General features: G+C 28.2%; 1 protein-coding gene and 1 long non-coding RNA gene across 4 annotated transcripts in view; one reads left to right on the top strand and one right to left on the bottom strand.

Moving 5' to 3' along the window:
• Positions 1 to 16945, bottom strand: part of LOC149056280 (uncharacterized) — a 106777-nt gene extending 89832 nt beyond the window's left edge. The window contains exon 1 of the long non-coding RNA XR_016191549.1: positions 16406 to 16945. This is a non-coding gene — a long non-coding RNA (uncharacterized LOC149056280). The remainder of the gene's footprint in view (positions 1 to 16405) is intronic.
• Positions 16941 to 20018, top strand: part of LOC107168103 (neuropeptides capa receptor-like) — a 145573-nt gene continuing 142495 nt past the window's right edge. For all 3 annotated transcript variants that reach the window (XM_089226570.1, XM_089226571.1, XM_089226572.1), the window contains exon 1: positions 16941 to 17349. The gene's annotated coding sequence lies outside the window, so the exon portion shown is untranslated. The remainder of the gene's footprint in view (positions 17350 to 20018) is intronic.

Below are 20018 nucleotides of genomic sequence, written 5' to 3'. Positions count from 1 at the left end.
TAAATACTTAGTCACGATTTTTTTTTATTGAATATTAAAGAATTTTTTTTTGAGATTTAAGATGAAAATAAATAGTTTCTTTTGGTTACAGCATACAGATTATCGTAATATAATAGTAATAGGAGAAAGATAAATCATTGTATTTTATTTGCTAATTGTAGAAACAAATTTTTATAGTTCCTGGACTTAGGATTAATAATAAAAATTATATCATTGATTATAAAATATACTGTATAGTATTTATAATAAATGCTTACATAAAACAAAAACAAATTTTTGTCTGGGTAACGTTGATTGGAGACAAATATTATTATAATAAATACATAACTACGAATGAGCTATTATTTCATTCAATTGAAACCTTAATATTTTTCATTTCAATACATCCGTTGACACTGAATAAAAGCGTTCAAAAAATGCCAAAAAGGATTTTCTTTGCAGGTCTTACATTTGGCACTATAAGTGCTGTAGGATTATTGTATCATAACATAACCAAGCAGAAGCAATTGTCAAAAGATAGTGATTTACCAAACTCGCGCATTCAAATCGATAAACCGACCAAACCAACCAACATAGAAATAGTTATGCCATCAGAATCGTCCATAGTGAAAGAGATTACAAGACCAGTGTCTCCGTCTCCAACATTCGTGGTAACAATTGAATTAGATTATAATAGAAAGTTTATATTTTATAGTACTTTTTGAATAGTATCTAAAAATTTAAATTCTTGACTATCTTAATAGCCGGCGATTACACGATCTAATGTTGGTAATTGTATTATTCTTATTTTCAATTAATTAATTTAATGGTAGATACGGTAATTTCTAAATGGCTGTTATCATGGCAGAAACAATATGATTTATAATCATATAATAATAGTATATTATTATTTTTATAAAAATGTTAGCTTATTTCTGTGTATAACATTTTAAGCGAATTAATATATGAGCATAATAATTTTTAATCAGTAATAAATACAATATAATACGTATATAATGTTTTGTATATCCCGTGAAATTACTCATGCAAACATACAGGACTGTTTCGTTCATTGTCCGGCTCGCCACCCGTGGACGATAATTTCTAAAGCTATATTTACAAACCTATATCTATATAAAAATGGATTTCTGTCTGCCTGTCCTATATGCATTTCTAAATGGCTGAACCGATTGCGATGAAATTTGGTACAGAGATATATTAAAACTATGGTCAGAATATAGATTAAATTAAATATCACTAGACCTAAATATCTTTCAATCGAACATTTGAAATTGTCCATACTGTTCTCGATAAAACTAATTAAATTACATTATGTTTAACTAAATTTAATATCATTGTGTGTATGATTATTAATTAGTATATTTTAATCGTTATCTATCTACATGTATAAAAGTATACTGCTAGCAAAATCACACGAAACGAATAAGAGGTAGGATTTAAAAAAAAAACTACTTGTGTAAATGATCAAATTTATTGCAAAATTGTATGTAATGTATACAAAATTATATGTAATCTGTTTTAAGATATTCCAGACGATAACAAATCGATTACGAGTATATCCAGCACGAGACCAAGAATGTTGATATACCGGAAGTAAATAAGAATAGACTTTATATAAGATTAAGAATAAGAGTGTTAATTCATAACATAGATGAATATCTTTTTTTGCATACGGTAATATTTTTGTATTGTACCATTACCACCAACAAATATTGTTTGGATGAATTTCAGTATTGATAGTTTAAATTTGTTCTATAATAATCAGTTAACATTGTATTTAATTTTTAATTTTGTAGAACCATCAAAAAAAAGCAGCCAAAATGGAGGTTGCCATTTTTAAACTCAATTATTTGTTTGGGGAGGAAGATGATTTTTAATGAATATTATAGACTATTAAGCAGTATATTTATACATGTACAATTCAAATTTAATTAGGTAAAGTATCTACTCTGGTGTATGATATTTAATTCATGTACCTGCTTTTATTTTTTTTGTTAATTACAATTAACAATAAAATTAAAGTAGTTACATCAATTAATGTCATACACTGCAATATAATATCTTGCCTAATTAAGTTTAATTGTACATGTTTATTTATACTGTTTAATAGTCTATAAGTTCATTAAAAAAAATTACCCGTTGGTATTCCAGTTTTTCATCGTATAAAAATCGAGGTTGTCTTATTATTAAAAAATAAATGTTTTGTATCAAGTCGTCGTGTTATTATTTTAAAATATTTTCCAGTATCGATTAAATAACTATTATATTCCATTGTATTGATGTTTCCAATTTCAGATGAAAGAATCAACTGAAAACCCATAGAGATAATTGAGTATTATTAGTTAAAATATATTAGTAAACATCTTATATTTGTTCACCTTTTTGAAAAATTACACTTTTTAGTGTATTACCATATTTTTGGAGATAGGAATAATAAGTTCGTATTCAATGATGAGCTATTTTAATGTTGATGAAAAAAAAAATCTAATTGGAAATAATAACATGATACATAATATAATATATTATTATTATTAAGCTTAAATATAATGATGTTACTTAGCTGTAGACGCTGGCGCATCCGAGTTGGGTCCCGAGTACTAGGGGCTTATCGCAGGTAATTACACTAGATATAGATACAAATAAAATAATATTTTTTGAAAAATCACATGTGTGTTGGTAAAAATGTATACGACATTAATTTTACAAAGTTTATAGATGACAATATGGATAAAAAAATCGCAGGAATAATCAATCTATTTGATTTTGTAAAATTAATGTTGTATACATTTTTACCAACACACATTTGATTTTTCAAAAAATATTATTTTATTTGTACTTATATCATATTATAATTTTAACATTTTTAATATTTTTACTAAACTGTCAATAACTTCTTAAGTGTTTGGTTCTTCTAAAATAATATTTAAATGTGTTTCTGGGTTATATAAAAATTCATAATTTTTTTTCAAATAAACCAGAGTTTTGCCTTCTTCACGTTTTATTTTTTTTTCGATGTGCGGCTCTTGATAATCGTATACGTTTTGGCTCTGGCATAACATTTAATAAATTATTGGTGCTCTAGTCACAATATTCTATATAAACTATACCTGTGTTGGGTGGTCGGTTGAAAGTTCGAAACTAAGATACTAAATGCTGGTGTATCGGTGTGTTTTCCGATTATTAATATTATTATTTAGCTCGATAAGAACCGTGTATTTGTCTGTGCCGACCGCCGCATTTAACGTTATCTATTTGCGTAAATATAACATTACGATTACGGAGCGTATTATGTAGTAAACAAAATATTATTATTATAACACTATATTGGATATTTTTTTTGTATTTGTCGAATAATAAACATACATTTCTGTATACTAGACAATATAATATTTAAAACGATTTGATTCATTCCCTAAAACCCAAACCCGAACCCAAACTATAGTGCCGACCGAAGCTACTGCTTATTTTTCTACCACATGCATTTTGCCAGCCCTGGTTATTTATAAATTTGATTTTAACCCATTATATGCCTCTAAACTTATAAAAAAAAATGTTTTATACATATTTTACGCATTTTTAAGAACGTGGTCTAATAACCCTCCTCGCATTTCAGATCACGTCTGCTAAAAACATTTCGTCTTTGCTCTCGAATAAATACAAGAAAAATTATTTTTAAAATGCAGTTATAGTTAAAATTTTTATTTATTGTCTTAAAAATAAAACTAAAAGTTAAAATATATCTTTTACCAACTAAAATTTTTAAGCTCAAGTTTTTTCGTTTTATAATTTTTAGTTATGCACATAGTTATGTACATAGTTTTGTGTTTATTTTAATTATTAAATTTTTATCCATATTTATACTATCATAGAATTACAAAATGTTTTTAAATTTTATAAAATTAACTTTCTGTACTTAATTTTAAGATTTTTTTAAATATGATCCGGTAGAGCCCCACGCGACTATGATTGGCAATAGAAGGCATAGTGCATACTTCCGCTAAGGGTTAACTATTATTTAAAAGCTTGTACCACGGGTGGTTCTAAATCGTTGGCAGTGAAAAAATTATTCTAAACGAGGCTATTCAGGTATTTGAAAATTGTCTACATTTAACAATAATTAATATATTTATTATTTACCTATTTCATGAACTTGATTACGTATTTCCGATTTTCTCAGACTGTACTCTTCCAAAGTTCATTTTTTTGGAGTGGGTGATTTATATACATAATTTTGCGGCCATTTTTCAATCTGCATGTTTTAAAACTATTTTTCACTATCTACTTAAAAATGTTGACAAAAGAAAAGTAGAGACATGTGATCGCAAAGCTATTAAACATTTGTTCCGCTTTGATTTCATAATAAAGTACCTTGAAATTTGAAATATTAAGTTCCGAACACGGTTTTTAATAATAATAAAAATCCGCGATAATAATATTCAAACCGACGATAAACCTACAAGTTTTTACTATAATAGGTATTGAGCATATTTTGTTTAGTAACCTATAATATCTTCATTTATTTACATTTTTAATATCAATTTTTTTTCTTTTCTATACCACATTTTAAATATGTATTATAAGTGTTTATATAATGGTTGAGTATGGTATATAATATTTATATTCTATAAATTGGCCACTGGTAGTGTTGAATCATTGCCACCAAAAAAATATTCTGAATTGGACTATTTGGCTAAGCTGAAAACTGTCAATGTTTAACTAAGTTTACTCATATTGTTTACTTTATGCGTCATTATTGGTGAGTGCTACTGATGATTTTCTTAAAAACAAAACATAAAAATATGAAAAGAAAACTTTTCTTGAGTAAATTACCAATATAATTTTAGGGAAATTTTACAATCTACATCTTTTCAAGCTATTTTTTTATTTTATACTCAAAGATATCAATAGAAGAAAAGCAGAAGTACATGTGATTGCAAAACTATTAGACGTTGGCTCCGTTTTGATAACAAAGCACCTTTGGTAATGGCACAACAATGAAGGCTAATCAGATCGTCATGATAGATACTAATTGTTTAAATTCTAGTTCAGTTGTTTGTATTTTCGATAAAGGTCTCATGACAAAAGAAAACAGTCAGTCATCTGAAATCCATTCAGCCAACCGTTTTTATATAGTTATGTCTAATATGTCTCATGAATTTCAATTAAATCATTAATATTAAAACTACCTATTTATTTAATTAAAACTTAAATAGTATTCTTCTTAGGTTTGAATGAGTTTACATTCATTGATTGTTATATTGTTAATGAGTATATATTATTCATTCATACTTGTTTGAAAAAAAAATTAATTTTATTATAGACTGCTTAATTTGATAGCATTAAGTTGGTGATAAATCTTTAAAAAATCAAGACGATTTAAAAAAAATAGATTTAACGTGAAATCAATTTTTAAGTTGACTAAGTTATTTGCTATTCATATAATTACACTTTTTGGCGTTCTTAGACCCTGAATGGTTGATTTTAAATCAGAAATTAAAAATGTACACTCTTTCAGAAATTAACTATTATGTTAAAAATTATAATACAATGTAGTCTAGGTTGTAATATATATTCGTCTTATTAGTTATTTTACATTATTATTATTGTACATACAAATAAACATATTATATTTCTGTTTACATTTACAGTGTGGATAAATCGAATTTTAAAATTTAATTTATTAATAGTTTCTCTTAATCAAAGATTTAGGCAAGATAGGCGTGGGCGTTCCCATGACCCACGGGTAAAGGCGTATTGTATGTTGAGCACACTGTTTTGCGCATATTCATGGATTTATTTTTTCCAATTATCCCCCAAAGCCGATTTCGTATAACTATACAAAAACAGGAAGAACAACAAAGATTTCTGTTCGGCCACAATAAACAACGAGTAACCAATATATTTTTAATGGTTTTTTCGAAATGTTTTATGTAGGTAATAATTTAAGCTACACAGATCAAAAAACCGTGAAGCGCGTAGGTTGCGTATTATAACACGTTACACGTAGTCGTTTTAATATTATAAACATAAATACAGGATTCATTTTTAATACCTACAATTAATAAAAGATAAAAACAAGTAAGCAAACATTTTTACCCAAACAAACATGTGCAATATATATGTAATAAAGTAAATAAAGTACAAAAAACAAACAAACATACAACCCATTTCGACACACAAACTATTATGACCGACTCTAGAAAACAAAAATATTTTGAAACCAAAAGAATAAATCAAATTTTTATAAACAATAATAAATCAATCATAATATTTATGCTCGAAAGTTATCGATATCCTAAAAAGTTAAAGCGCAAAACAAAATATTTTATTTAATATAACTAAAAGTATATATTATTTACATATTTTATAATTAATATTAAAATAGGTATATCATTTATCTCTTTAAAAAATGTTCAACTTAGATGAATAATTTAAACAGTATTGATGTTAAATGTCTAAAAATAAGTATTCATTTAAACAGAATATAACGAAAAGATCCGGCGGTAAATGAAAAATGAAAAATTGATCCAAGTTAAATGTATGTTAAAAATTATGAAAATTTATTATATAAATAATTAATTATTTCAGATTACCTACCTTGAAAATTCCTGAACATTATATTTTGAAAATAATTGTTATGTTCTAAATTAGCTGAGTAAATCACCTGGAAAATATTTTTAAACAATTATAAAAATAAACTACTTGATATTAATAATTGTTACTAACAAAACATTTTTTTTTTTTAATTATATTAGGTAACAAATTGTTTATTTTGAATTCTTAAAAACAAAAAAAAATGTATAATTTTTATAAGCGATAAAAATACGAAAACATTTTTTTTGACCGTACTTGTTGCACAAGCACAATCATTTTTAAACTACTTATAAAAATAATTTAATATTGATTAGAAGAAAAGTTACTTTATTTATTACCTATACATCTTTCTGTTACACCATGTATAACTATATACCTACGAGTATACCTATAGAAGTTAGTACTTATTTAATTGATACAATGATACTTACTGCGTAATATAAATCTTATTATATTAATGTCAAGGGTACTTTCAAAATGTTCATTATATATATATATATATATAGTATTTATTAAATATTAAATACTTTTTGTAACAGTAAATTTGATTATGTTACGTGGGTATACTTATATAAATCATAAGAGTTAAGAATAAAGATTGTAACGGAGTTCCTATTTCTACATAAAACGGTCCTTTTCAGGACCACCATCAAGCAAACACACCGGTGTGACAATATAATATAACACATTTACCCAACGTGACACACGGAAAAAGATAGGTTTTCATCGAGTAGGTTTCACCAATATGACGAGTGAAAATCACATGGATGGAATAGAAACCAACGGATCGAGGTATGGTTGTTGCTTGGTGAAACAACCATCCTCGACCAATCAGAGAAGAGAATAACACAATATAGAGTATATATACCGGTGCGTTTTACCGGATCATCATCATGGAGGTCTATGGAGGCGTATCGAACCCGTCCAAAACATAGGTATACGAACAATAACGGGCATGCCTTCTATTGTCAAAAATTTGGTTCTTCTCAAATCTGCTAACTTTAAATCCATTCAATCGTCTATTCAGTCCCAGTCCAAACTTATGTTCTACAAAAATTCCTTTTCAGACCATGGTCATATCCGCCTTCTAGGTAAATCTCACTTCCCCCAACTACCAAAAAACAACTTAAACCTTACCCGTTAACTTGGTCTAACTATTAAAAACTTCCTCAACACTCTCCCCCCACTAGTAGAGGCGAAAGCCTGGTATAGTTAAAAGGCATAGCCATTCCCCCCAAAGCAAAGCAAAGCAGGATCATCATCAGTCTTCAATTCATCTTCCACCAGTCAACTACTCAAACAGTTTGGAAGAATAGAAGACCCGAAGCCAACGAATCAGCCGACTACGACAAACTGATCGACGTAATCAACTCGGATCGACCGGCCGACGTCAACGAACCTCGACGAAGCCGATCTAGACCGACCAGACGGTAGTCACGAGCGTATCGACGAAGCCGATCTAGACCGACCAGACGGTAGTCACGAGCGTATCGACGTAAGCGAATCAGACTAACCGGCCGGGACCTACGAGCACATCAACGAAGCCAACCGTGCAACAACAACGGTATCAAGATATATCAACGGCCGACCTCTCAGCGCGGTCAAACAAATCGGTTCTTTTCAGAACCAACCACCACAACACCACCCTCGGTGCGCCTGCTTAGGCGTCACTGCGAGAAAGTACCGCGCGGAGCACGACTTGCTTGAGTCCGTGCACGAGCGAGCTTAATACACTCAATTTATTATTATAATATAATTATTCACAATAATCAATAAGCCAATACCTGTAATTATTTCGCAACTCTACAGGTCCGAACCCGCCCGTCGCGACCCCGCTTCCACAAGCCAGCCGCGCGGCCCGGGGTAATTTGTCCCGTATGTATATAACATAATTAATTGTACTATATATAATTATACAATAAAAGGCATTATTTATATACAAATCGTACATTCATTTACGGTTACGATACGTCGAATAACGACGGTCCGTAATAAGATTTATACACATAATGTATTATATTTATGTTTCAAGTTAAACTGCTAGGAATTTTCAATTGTGTATACATTTCCATTCTAGTATGTTCATAAGCAGTATGTATTCATGAATTCATGAAAATACCTATATATTGTAATACGATCCAACATTAAATATAGTAAATTATTACTTTTAAAAACAAAATATATAGATATTATATTATTTTCGGGTGTTTGTGCAGCCAACGTATTGAAATGTATTAAACAGTATCATTAACGAACAATTACTTGAGCAACATATGCATAAGTATATATATTTTTTAATTTAAATTACACGACATATAACCATATAACTCTATAACTTCCCTTTTCTAACTATCATTGGTTAATATTGAATTTTCCAATGTATCTATGTTTGACAGAATTTTTTTTCGCATCAATGAAAAGTATTATTTTGAAAATGTATTGGAAAAATGTGAGACAAGAAATTTTAAATAAAAATAGTAATTTTTTTCAATGACATACATTAATTTATCATTTTAATTAACTATAATTATATACACCATTCATCATTCTCTCCAGTTGGAGCCAGCAGTAGACCTGTTGTATTTTTGTAATAGTTGGAAAGAAATAACGATCGTCATCAAGTTCAAAAAACACATTTTTATCAGTGAAGTTTACCCAATGTGTTTGTGAATAAAAAATATATCGTAAATTCCATGTTTGCTTTTTTTACTGTTTTCCACAACTGAGATATTTCGTTTTTACCTTTTAAAGTTTTTTCTGAAAAAGTAACATATTAAAAACTCCAACTTTGTAAGAACAAAGTTAACATTAATTTGAAAATCGAAATAAACATTTTATAAAATTACAGTAACGATTGATACAATTTAAAATAAATGTTTTCCCAAGTTATACAAACGAGAGTATAAAATTATTTGAATAGTGCTGATGTTATCCAAAAATTCTAATTTGGGTTTCGATTCAACCATTCAACCGTACAACAGCTTTTCCGTATAACAGAACATATCATTACTTCTTTTGAAAAACATTGCCATACTGGTGCTGTATTTATAGATGTCTCAAAAGCGTTTGACAAAGTTTGGCGCGAAGGTCTCTTATACAAATTAAAATTTTTAAATACACCAAAGTATTTATTTAATATTATTAATTCCTTCCTAACTAATAGGAAATTCTCAGTTAAAAATTAACGACAATTTATCTGACCCACGTTCAATCTCTGCTGGTGTACCTTAAGGTTCCGAGCTGGGGCCTATCTTGTTCAATATATTTATACATGATATACCTCAGTCACCACGTACAAACATTGCCCTATTCGCAGACGACACAGCTATTTACAGTGAATCCCATAACATTGAAGCGATAACAACTGATCTACTAGATCACTTAAATTTACTAACAAAATGGTGCAAACGCTGGAAAATACACATTAACGCCGCAAAAAGTACAGCAGTCATATTCAGCCTACGTCGCTATTCTATTCTACCACCTCTAAGATTTCATAACGATCCCATACCTTGGCAGCCTTCTGCCAAGTACCTTGGTGTCACATTAGACAAGAGGCTAACCTGGGGGCCTCACATAGCTACTAAACTACAACAAACAAGCCTACCAGCGCCTTTCAATGTTATTTCCTATTCTAAATAAAAAATCAGTTATACATAAAAAATGTTCAATATTAATTTACAAGCAATTACTGCGGTCACTAATTACCTACGCTTGTCCTATCTGGGCTAACTGTTCAGCCACCTACTTAAGAAAAATTCAAATTTTCCAAATAAAATATTGAGAATAATAACGAACGCACCATGGTTCATACGTAACGAAAACCTACACAAAGACCTCCGAATTACCAAAATTAAAGATCATATAAGAACCCTTGCCACAAATTTCCATAGTTCACTCTACAAATCAACAGGCTCAATTCACTTCAATCTACATATACGTCCACCAGCACAAAGACAACTAAAACGTGGCCGTCCGCATGACCTTATTCGTTAATTACTATTAATTAAATTTTAAACTAGAATGTAAACATGCAATTATTGTTTATCTACAATAATGTTTTTGTCTACTTAGACCAACCTTAACTATTGCTGTCATCTTCTTACTATTATCACTATCACTACTATACGTTTATTGTGTTAAAATAGCCAAAAATGAATATTACTTATTATAATATTACTTATCATACATAATTTATAGACACATTCGGCTAGGAATGTCTTATTGTAAATATTAATTTAAAAAAAAAAAATAAATAAATCAATGTTTTCCCTAATTTCTTATGATAAAAAGAATATCCTTGAGTAAATATTTGAAATCAATTTTTCCCCAAGTTATACTTGAATTTGAATTATAGTCATATAGGCCAGCAACTATAACCTAATTCGTCAGTAAATTATCGGCATGTCCGATAATCGAGACAAACATACTCGTATTATATTCCATAGATGAAACTATAAATTATAAATTTTACAGACTTTTGTAAATGGGTTTATGTGAAATAATAGATGGAATTAATACCTGGATAAAAATAGTATTCTAAATATTTTATATTCACAATATAAAAACTAATTTTATCCACTACAAGCTCCGTGAAGATTATGTCTGAAACTACTATAAATATTTTTTCACACATCTAATTTTATGGTTGTCGAAAGTAAACGTTTTTCGCGCTGATAAATTTTTCAGTTAGAACGAAATCGAAGGAAATAATAAATGCGAGTTACCGTCCGATATTCGTTTGATAATATAGGTAGTAGTAGCATAAAGTATAAACGTTTTTTTTTTTAGTTTTTTCAAAACCTTGACATGTACTATATTGTATATAACGACGACGTACAATAATCTACAAGGTGTAACAGAAAGACATGACAATTTAAATAATTTTTGAACTATTTAAAAATGTACTTTATAGATATAATTCATGGACGACTGCGTGACAAGTGCAGCAAAACTTTTTTTTCAATGACGAAAAAAAAATTGAAAATTCACTTAAGTTATTTGAAAACATTCAAAATAGCCAATTTTTAGACAAATTCAATGTTAAAAACGTTTACTTAAGTTAAGTACTTAATTTTGAAAATATTTTTATTTTTTTGGAGTAGGTGTAACCAAATTAATTTCAAACTTGATAAATTTTTTTTCAAAAATATAATTTTGAGGATTTCCTGACACAAGTATTTATATTTTAAATTATTAATTATAGGTATCCGTATAATTTTCATAATTTTTGTCATAAGTAATACGTTTAATTAGTATAAACTCTTTAGTTTTATTTATAAGGTTTTTCCGGACATCCTGTACCCTTATGACCCTCGATCAATAATGTGATGTACCGAATGAAAAATAATTGACGTTCTTTCATTTAGTATTTATCACAAAATATTAAATAATAATAAAAATAAAAATCGAGTTAAATGCGTTAAATCGATTATAATTATTACGTTTAATATCAAAAAGAATACCTATAAATAAAATATGAAGTGAAAAAATAAAAACGCGTCCGTTCCGTTAGGAACTAGAAAATAATGATTACACTTATAAAATGTTTGCGAATGACACGAAATAAAATAAATAGGTTTTCATGTACGGTATTATATACCAATTATAAGTTATTGTCCGCGTCCATATCACACCACCATATCATATAATATAATAATAAGATTATTGTTTATGAATTATGTGCAACCGATGCGCAATGGCTTAAAATATAACACACACCCATAGTGGTACTGTTTTGTTGGCTGATCGCACGCAGTGTATGGACATATTAAGAGGCCAGCCATTGAAGATAGTAATATAATATATATATAGGTATACAGAGTAGTTCCCCGAACATGTTCAACCTCATTTCATTCGAGTTCTGATTTTGGGAATAATTAAATAATACATTCAAAGACCATTTTTCCGATTCTATTTTTTTTTTGTAATACTTAAAGTGAGTGTCCTATTGCGATACATACTTCTATTTTTCAAAGAAGAATGATTCAAATTCAGTTGATGTTAGCCAACATTTTAAATTACCCATAGTTTCCATATTTTATCAAGCTTAGTACATCAAATTTAATCAACTCAGAAACTGATCGACAAATGTTGACGCTGATACGTGAATATTTTCAGAATAATTATCCACCTAATAATTTGTAGGTAGTAAAAAAGAGAGGTTTTCGTTTTAAAAACAGAAATTTACGTCACAACAGGATACTCATTAAGTAATACAAAACTATTCAAGGATTTAAAAAAATGGTCTTTAAGTATATTTATAATTATCAAAAATCATATTGTAAATAATTAAATAATTATTAAAGGAAAACATGAAAGGTAAGCATGCTCAGGTCTTGGCCGCAGATGTCTATATAATATATATATAATGTATGTATGGGTATGGCGCATGTAACCGATTAAAAATAACATACTAATATAGATAAAATACGACGTTTATCTGACCAATGACCAATAATCAATAATCAATTATGATATGTCCGAGTTCAAAGCTCATAAAATATTTAATCATAAAAAATTCCCTGGTTCCGCATTTGTATATTATTTAACCTGCAGTACACGATATGGGCACATCACACCTCACCACATCGCAGGTTAAAGTATAAGCCCACCGAGACTTAGTACCTCCAATATTTGAATACAACTATTCTATGACGCTGTAATGGATTCCTAGTCATGTCGGAATTCCTGGCAACGAATCAGCAGACATCTATGCTAAAAAAGCTATAAAAGCTATAAACTCCCCTGAAGCTTTCTTAGTGAATATTTCCTCTTTAAATGATATCAAGAGAGTTATACAGTCTCTGATACAGTAACGTTGGACATCTTCACAGACAAAATTGAACGAAATCAAACTTTCTATCAACCCTTGGCCAGCACCCATTACCAAAAGACGTCACGAAGTCATTATCAATAGACTCAGAATTGGGCATACGTGGCTCACACATAGTTTTCTCATGAGACGTGAAGACCCTGCCCATCGCTTAATCTGTGGGGGAGGTCTTACCATTAAACACATCCTTTTACACTGCCGCAATTCCGCCGAAGCCAGAACATCTCTAAACATTCCGGATCATCTATATGATATATGAAGCATTTGGTCCCACTCTTGAAAACTATAGCAACATTATGACATTTCTACAAAGAACTAAATTTTACAACCTTACATAATGTATCAATGTATCTTTATTAATGTTAATTGCTATCCAATAACCTTAGTTGTTGAGGCTTAAATTTAAAAAAAAAAAAAAAAAACTATTCTATGATTTAATAATTAAATTAATTACATTTTACACTACTGTTTGTAGCAATTTCTCAAAATTATATTTAAAAAAAAAACATACACTCATGACTGGGCCACGGAGATTTTCTCAGTAATTCGCCAGCTCAATCCTGCCCCACCCATCATATTGAATACAAAAATGTATTATACTGAGTGGGGTATTTAAATGGTTTATTTTCGAGGTTTAATTATAAAATTAAAAAAAAAAGAATAATTGAAAATGAAATATTAGTAAATTAAAAAAAATACACAATATGCTATTTATTTAAAAAAAAAATACTTTCTCAAGATAACCTCCACATTTTCTTAAGCACTCTTCTAATCTTCCTCGTATGTTTATCACTTCTAAAGGTTCATTAACAACTTCTTCTTTAATTCTATTTTTATGGTTCTTCAACATCTCAAAGTTTCTATTTACCAATTCCACTACTCCATATTTATTGAATGACATTTAATTTTAATAATAATAATAATTAATTATAAGCGTTTTTATCTTAAATTCCTATCTAGAAAATCAATTTTTAAAATCGGCTATTTAGATGCTCCATCTTGAAGGTAATTCTATGTGTATATTTCTCATTAGTATTACACTTTATAGACTTATCTACACGCAGTTGAAATATAATTCAAATAAAAGAAAATGTGGTGCCCTGAGTGGAAAATCAAATATGGCTAAAAATATTAATAGTTAAATTATCATTAATATTTCTGTTGAAACTCGAAAATCCTAGTCATTGTGGTGTCCCTCCATACAATATGTAAATGATGACTGTGAATAATTATTTCCTTATGAGTCGTTAGGTTAATCTTAGGTTGATCTTAAAACGATCAATATTATATAATGCGTAATATTGTTATGCAGTTATAAATTATTTAGTCGAAATGTTATAATATTGTTGGGTGGCAATATTTTTTTAAATTTTCACTTTAATGTTTTTTACAAAATCAAAAAAAAATTATTGTTTTACTGTTGTACACAATAATATTATAACGACTGTATAAATAAAAATAATTCATCTAATGTACATTAGATGTATATAATATAATATAATTACAAAAGTAAATATTACTATTAATATTGTTCGTTGAATTATATTATATTCTTGCCCATTATATGTATACCTACAACGTATGAACTCACTTTTGGCCACTGAATACGTGACGTTTCAAAACTACTGTTACTGAATTCGTTTGTGGTGTTAGTAGAAAAAAAATAATGATGAGTAGAATCGGGAAACAATGGCAAAAGGAAATATTTTTATACTTAAGGAATTCAAAATATTGTAACGATAAAGTACTAATTAATTTTTTAATTTAAAATAAATTTTTAACTAAAAATATTTTTTATAAAAAAAAAGATTATGAAATGCATAAACCTTCAAGAAATATGGACACGGACATTTAATCTGAAAATAGAATTATTATCATTTAATTTGCTTAAGTCACTCGGTATCTCGAATTTTACGAACTATGCGAATCCGTTCAAAAAGTTCATAGATGATGATATACGATTAGATGACAATTTCGTTACAATGTTACTTTTTAAATAAAAATCTTAAAATAAAATTTAAAAAAAAACAGATATTACTGATATTAGTGATGGATACCTTGTAATCCCAAAATGTCATAAACAAAATTGAAAATTGACAAAAAATTTATTCTGATTAAAAAATGTGATTAAAATACGTTATACGTTTTGAAACTAGCTTTACGAAGCTAATTTCATGAATTTTTTTTGTATAAATCAAAATGTAAAGTGTATCGAAATCACGCAGCCCTAATAATATTAATTGGGTGGTGCTGCGGTTATCCTGGAAATCTCGTATTGATACGAAACAGTGATGGTCGTAATTTGCATTTTCAAGCGCCACGTTCTTCAAAATAAAAAAAAGTTTAGAACTCTGAAGTATAAAGAAGTATATCTGTGAAAAAATGTCTATAATAAATAGGGCCGGATTTGAATACAAAGTGCATTATTTTTTGGGTGTTCCAGGACAATGCAATCCAAAATGTATATAATTCATTTCACGTAAAGATTAATTTTTAACATGAAACTTTTATTTTGCTTTTTTTTTCAAATCCACCATTTTAGTGCATATATGTATTTTCAGTTTGAGCTTTTAGACCCACAAATTATGAAATTCAAAACTACGTAATATTATAGAGATAATATTTCCATAATATTAGTTGAGCCTCAAAAAAATTTAACGTTTACTCGAATTTTTTCCTTAAAATGATTTTAAGTTGAGTTTGAGGGATATATAACTTGGACAAATTCAGAAGTTGAATTTATTTTCCCTTGAGATTCGAGTTTATTGTTGGGACTTGACTTTAATTGCTTTAATAGTTTTTAGATATTTTTCATTCATATTGTAATATATCAATCGTCGTATGACGAATGCGATAACGTCTTAATACGATTATATTATTTTATTATTTTATTAGATTAATTATTACTAATAGGCGAAGTTAGGTTGATACATAATGATCCTATATTTATCATGTATTTCAAGTATAGGTACTTACATATTTTATTGTATGCTTGTCGAAGTTTAGTATTTTGTTTCCGTATCATCGTCAGTTAAGTTATGATACAGAAGACGTGTATAAAATGCTGAAAGTTGAGCTGCCATTTTTTTTACCACGTGCTTATATTATTATAATAATATATGGTTGCGTGCCAATATATTTTTTTTTTTTTTGAAAACAATATACTTCTGTGCATTGGAGAGGCATTTTTGGTTATTTTATAGAGAATTGTGGGGGCGTTTAAATCCACGGACAGTAAAAATAATAATAATAATAATCTTCACAAACCAGATCGAACATAAGACAAATGACGAAAAATGACAATAATGTTATCATAATATGAAAATAATATTACAAAAGCACTCGTCGGAATTCTGACTGTATTACTACAATACGAGAGATGCTCACGATCGTTATACATTCGTATTGCAAATTGATAATTGGACGATCGGACGCATTTAATAATAATAATGATAATAATACGACGACGACGACGACAACGACGACGACTAAATATTATCGAGACACGCGCGCATGTGCTCCGTGCGAAGAGCTATTTGGAGGAGAGCCGTAACTTTTTTGGCGCCCGACTGTCGACGGATTCGTTTTTTCGCCGACGGCACGCGTTTAGTCTGTGCCGCGATTACTCCCGTAAACTCGTCTACCGATCGTCCGTGTGTTCTATCTCTATTTCTCTTTCTCTATCTCTTACTCATTATGCATAAATATACCTAATTATATTATTGTGTAATAAATAACTATACTTACGAACTCAACTCGTTTCCGTATTTAAACATATATAGATGGTCTGTAGATTCGATATTTTTCGTCTGTTCGTACAATAAATATTATTATTATCAATTTCCATGATAATATGTAATACCTACACTTTTTCGACAGAACACGATGCTACAGTTTAGCAGTTGAAAGGAAAACACACGGTCAGTATAAGGCAATTCAACCATTTCTAATTAGAATTATAATAATAGAAATAGAAATTTAAAACTCTATTTTTTGATATTTGACTATTGGCTAAACCATTGTTTCCCAAACTATTGTCCATGGACCCCTGGAAGTCCGCACGTATTCCGGAGGGGGTTTGCGAACGTAAATTAATAATACACAAAGAACCTACCTATAAAACGAAAATACTCATGTCATATTCTTAATTTTTATTTGAGAGTCCGCGATCAATTTTATTTTATTTAAACGGTCCGGCAGAGAAAAAGTTTGGAAAACGCTGGGCTAAATGACTTGACTGATTAAACTTGACTAATTGTAAACGTATGGTTTTATTTGAACATCATAAAAAAAAATTTAATATTAATTAATCATTTGTCTAGCAGATTTATTTGTCAGTAACTTAAAACACTCAACCATTTCTAATAATTATAATAATAATATAAATGAAAACTGAGTGGCATTCTATTCTTTGATATAATAATAAATTATAAACAATTTAATAGAATATAATTATTTTTAAAAACATAAATTATGTACATAGGTAATGCAATAGGTATCGTTTCGATTTGTACCTAAATATGCTTTTATGTTTTAAAAAAGTATACCTATTTATTATTTACAATCTGCTGGTGGCTGACTGGAAATATAATTATCTCTATTTAGTCTATAAAATCATATAATGTTTTTAGTAAAATGTTTTCTTTTATTTGAACTTTAAAATAAATTAAATATTAATTATTATTACTCTGTCATATTATTTATTTAAAATATATAATATTTGGATTTCAAACAAATTTGTTCACTGTGAATATACATACCTAAAATAAAGCTTCACTTATAGCAAAATCTGTTTGAATTAAGTATGAACAAAATCAAGATTGTATTTTTTCTCCAGAACAACCCATTCCGAATTATTCTTTTGCAATAAACTACGTACTTCAAATTAAAGTAATTATTTTTGTGAAATTGCGAAATTGCTGACTAATATATTTACACAATTTTTTATAAATACACTTGTGTGTTATATTTTATATGGCTCATTAACAATGGCTGTAATGCTTCAACGTTTAAAAATATTTATATTTAAGACGTTTAATTAATACTCAAAATCTTATGTTTTATAATGTGACTTAATTTTATAATTTAAATCTATTTGTTGTGTGCGTTAAATCTTCATATATTTGTGGGTAGATGAAATTATTAAAAACATAATAAAATATTTTTACTTATTTGTCGGGTATTTATTCATTGTTCGATCTTCATATCATATAATATTCAATTTTTTTTTGATTTGAATACATTATTTTTAATTTATTTAGAACTCACAATTGATGTTAAAAATTATTATTTAAGTAATAACAGATTCTTTTACCAGGAACTAGTATAGTCATCAATTCAATTAGTATTGTGTTGCTTTTTTTGTCGTGAGACCCGTACCATATAAATAGTAAATGCTTATATAACATACACAAATTTAAAAACATTTAGATATTTTATTATTGTTTCATGTAAAGATTACGAGTGTCATAAATTTAAGTCGCTTGCTGATTAGTTATTTCTACGAGCATTCAGAATTATATGGTACGTAATAGAATTATTTTGAAAAAAGCCGACTCGATTAAATATAGGCGATGTTATATAAATGTTTTTTTGTTGTTAATATAAGCAATTAAGTCAAACACCGTGAGTTTGGCGAAAAAGTTTTCTGCTTTTATAGAAATTCATCAATCCAAAGGCGGCAAAGGCTTATTTTGTTTTAATATATTCGTATATATCTATTATATTATAGTTTTACTGCTTCTGGCTGGTTATCACATTCGTCCAAAACTTTGAAATATCAAAGTTTCATCTACATTGTTATATTAGATTGTTATAATATGTGTAATACGTCTTATGTCTATTGGCATCAAGTTTTGTGTTCAATAATTTTGGAGTACTTAAGTACAATATTATAAGGACATGGTTATTAATTTATGTTGCTTTAGGCATTCCATCAATTATTATTAATCAAGTAGCACATGTATAATAACGTGATTGTGTTAATTAAGTGTGTCTATGATGAGGTTCACACTTTGTACAATACTGCAATGACAAACGCGTGTGTGGAGTCTTTAGATATGCAAATGTGAAATAGGCAAAAAATGGATGTATTGGTGAAAAATATCTTGGGAATATGCCATTTTTTTTAAAAAATAAATCACTCAACAATTATTTTATTCTCACTCCGCTAAAAAAAACTATGTAATATTGTTATCCTAAACTAAATACACTAATTCGACCAGTACAAAGTTTACAAACTATATAGTTTACTAATACTACAACTGCTATCAATTTAAAGCAATTTTGTTTTTTTGTTAAAGATTGTAAGTTCAGTTCCTAACATTACATAAAAATTATTTGTTAATAAATTACGGTTCCCTTAATTATAGCTGATATTTTAGAGTGAGTACCTATAGTTAAATTATCGGTTTTTAAATTTAAACGCTAGGTACTTACTAAAAATTAGTATAACCTAGTATTGTAGAATATTATACTAATATAGAACATAGGTATTATAATGAATATCAATAATTTTTGATGATTATATTATTTTACCTACATACTAACATACTTTAATTTAAAAATAGTCATTATATTAAACTGATTA

This window comes from Diuraphis noxia, unplaced genomic scaffold (assembly GCF_037042655.1).
Source record: "Diuraphis noxia isolate RWA-SAM2 unplaced genomic scaffold, SU_Dnox_SAM2 contig0004, whole genome shotgun sequence".
Taxonomy (NCBI): Eukaryota; Metazoa; Arthropoda; class Insecta; order Hemiptera; family Aphididae; genus Diuraphis; species Diuraphis noxia.
The sequence above is the reverse complement of the archived record's forward strand: the minus strand, read 5'-3'. Positions and strand labels throughout refer to the sequence as shown.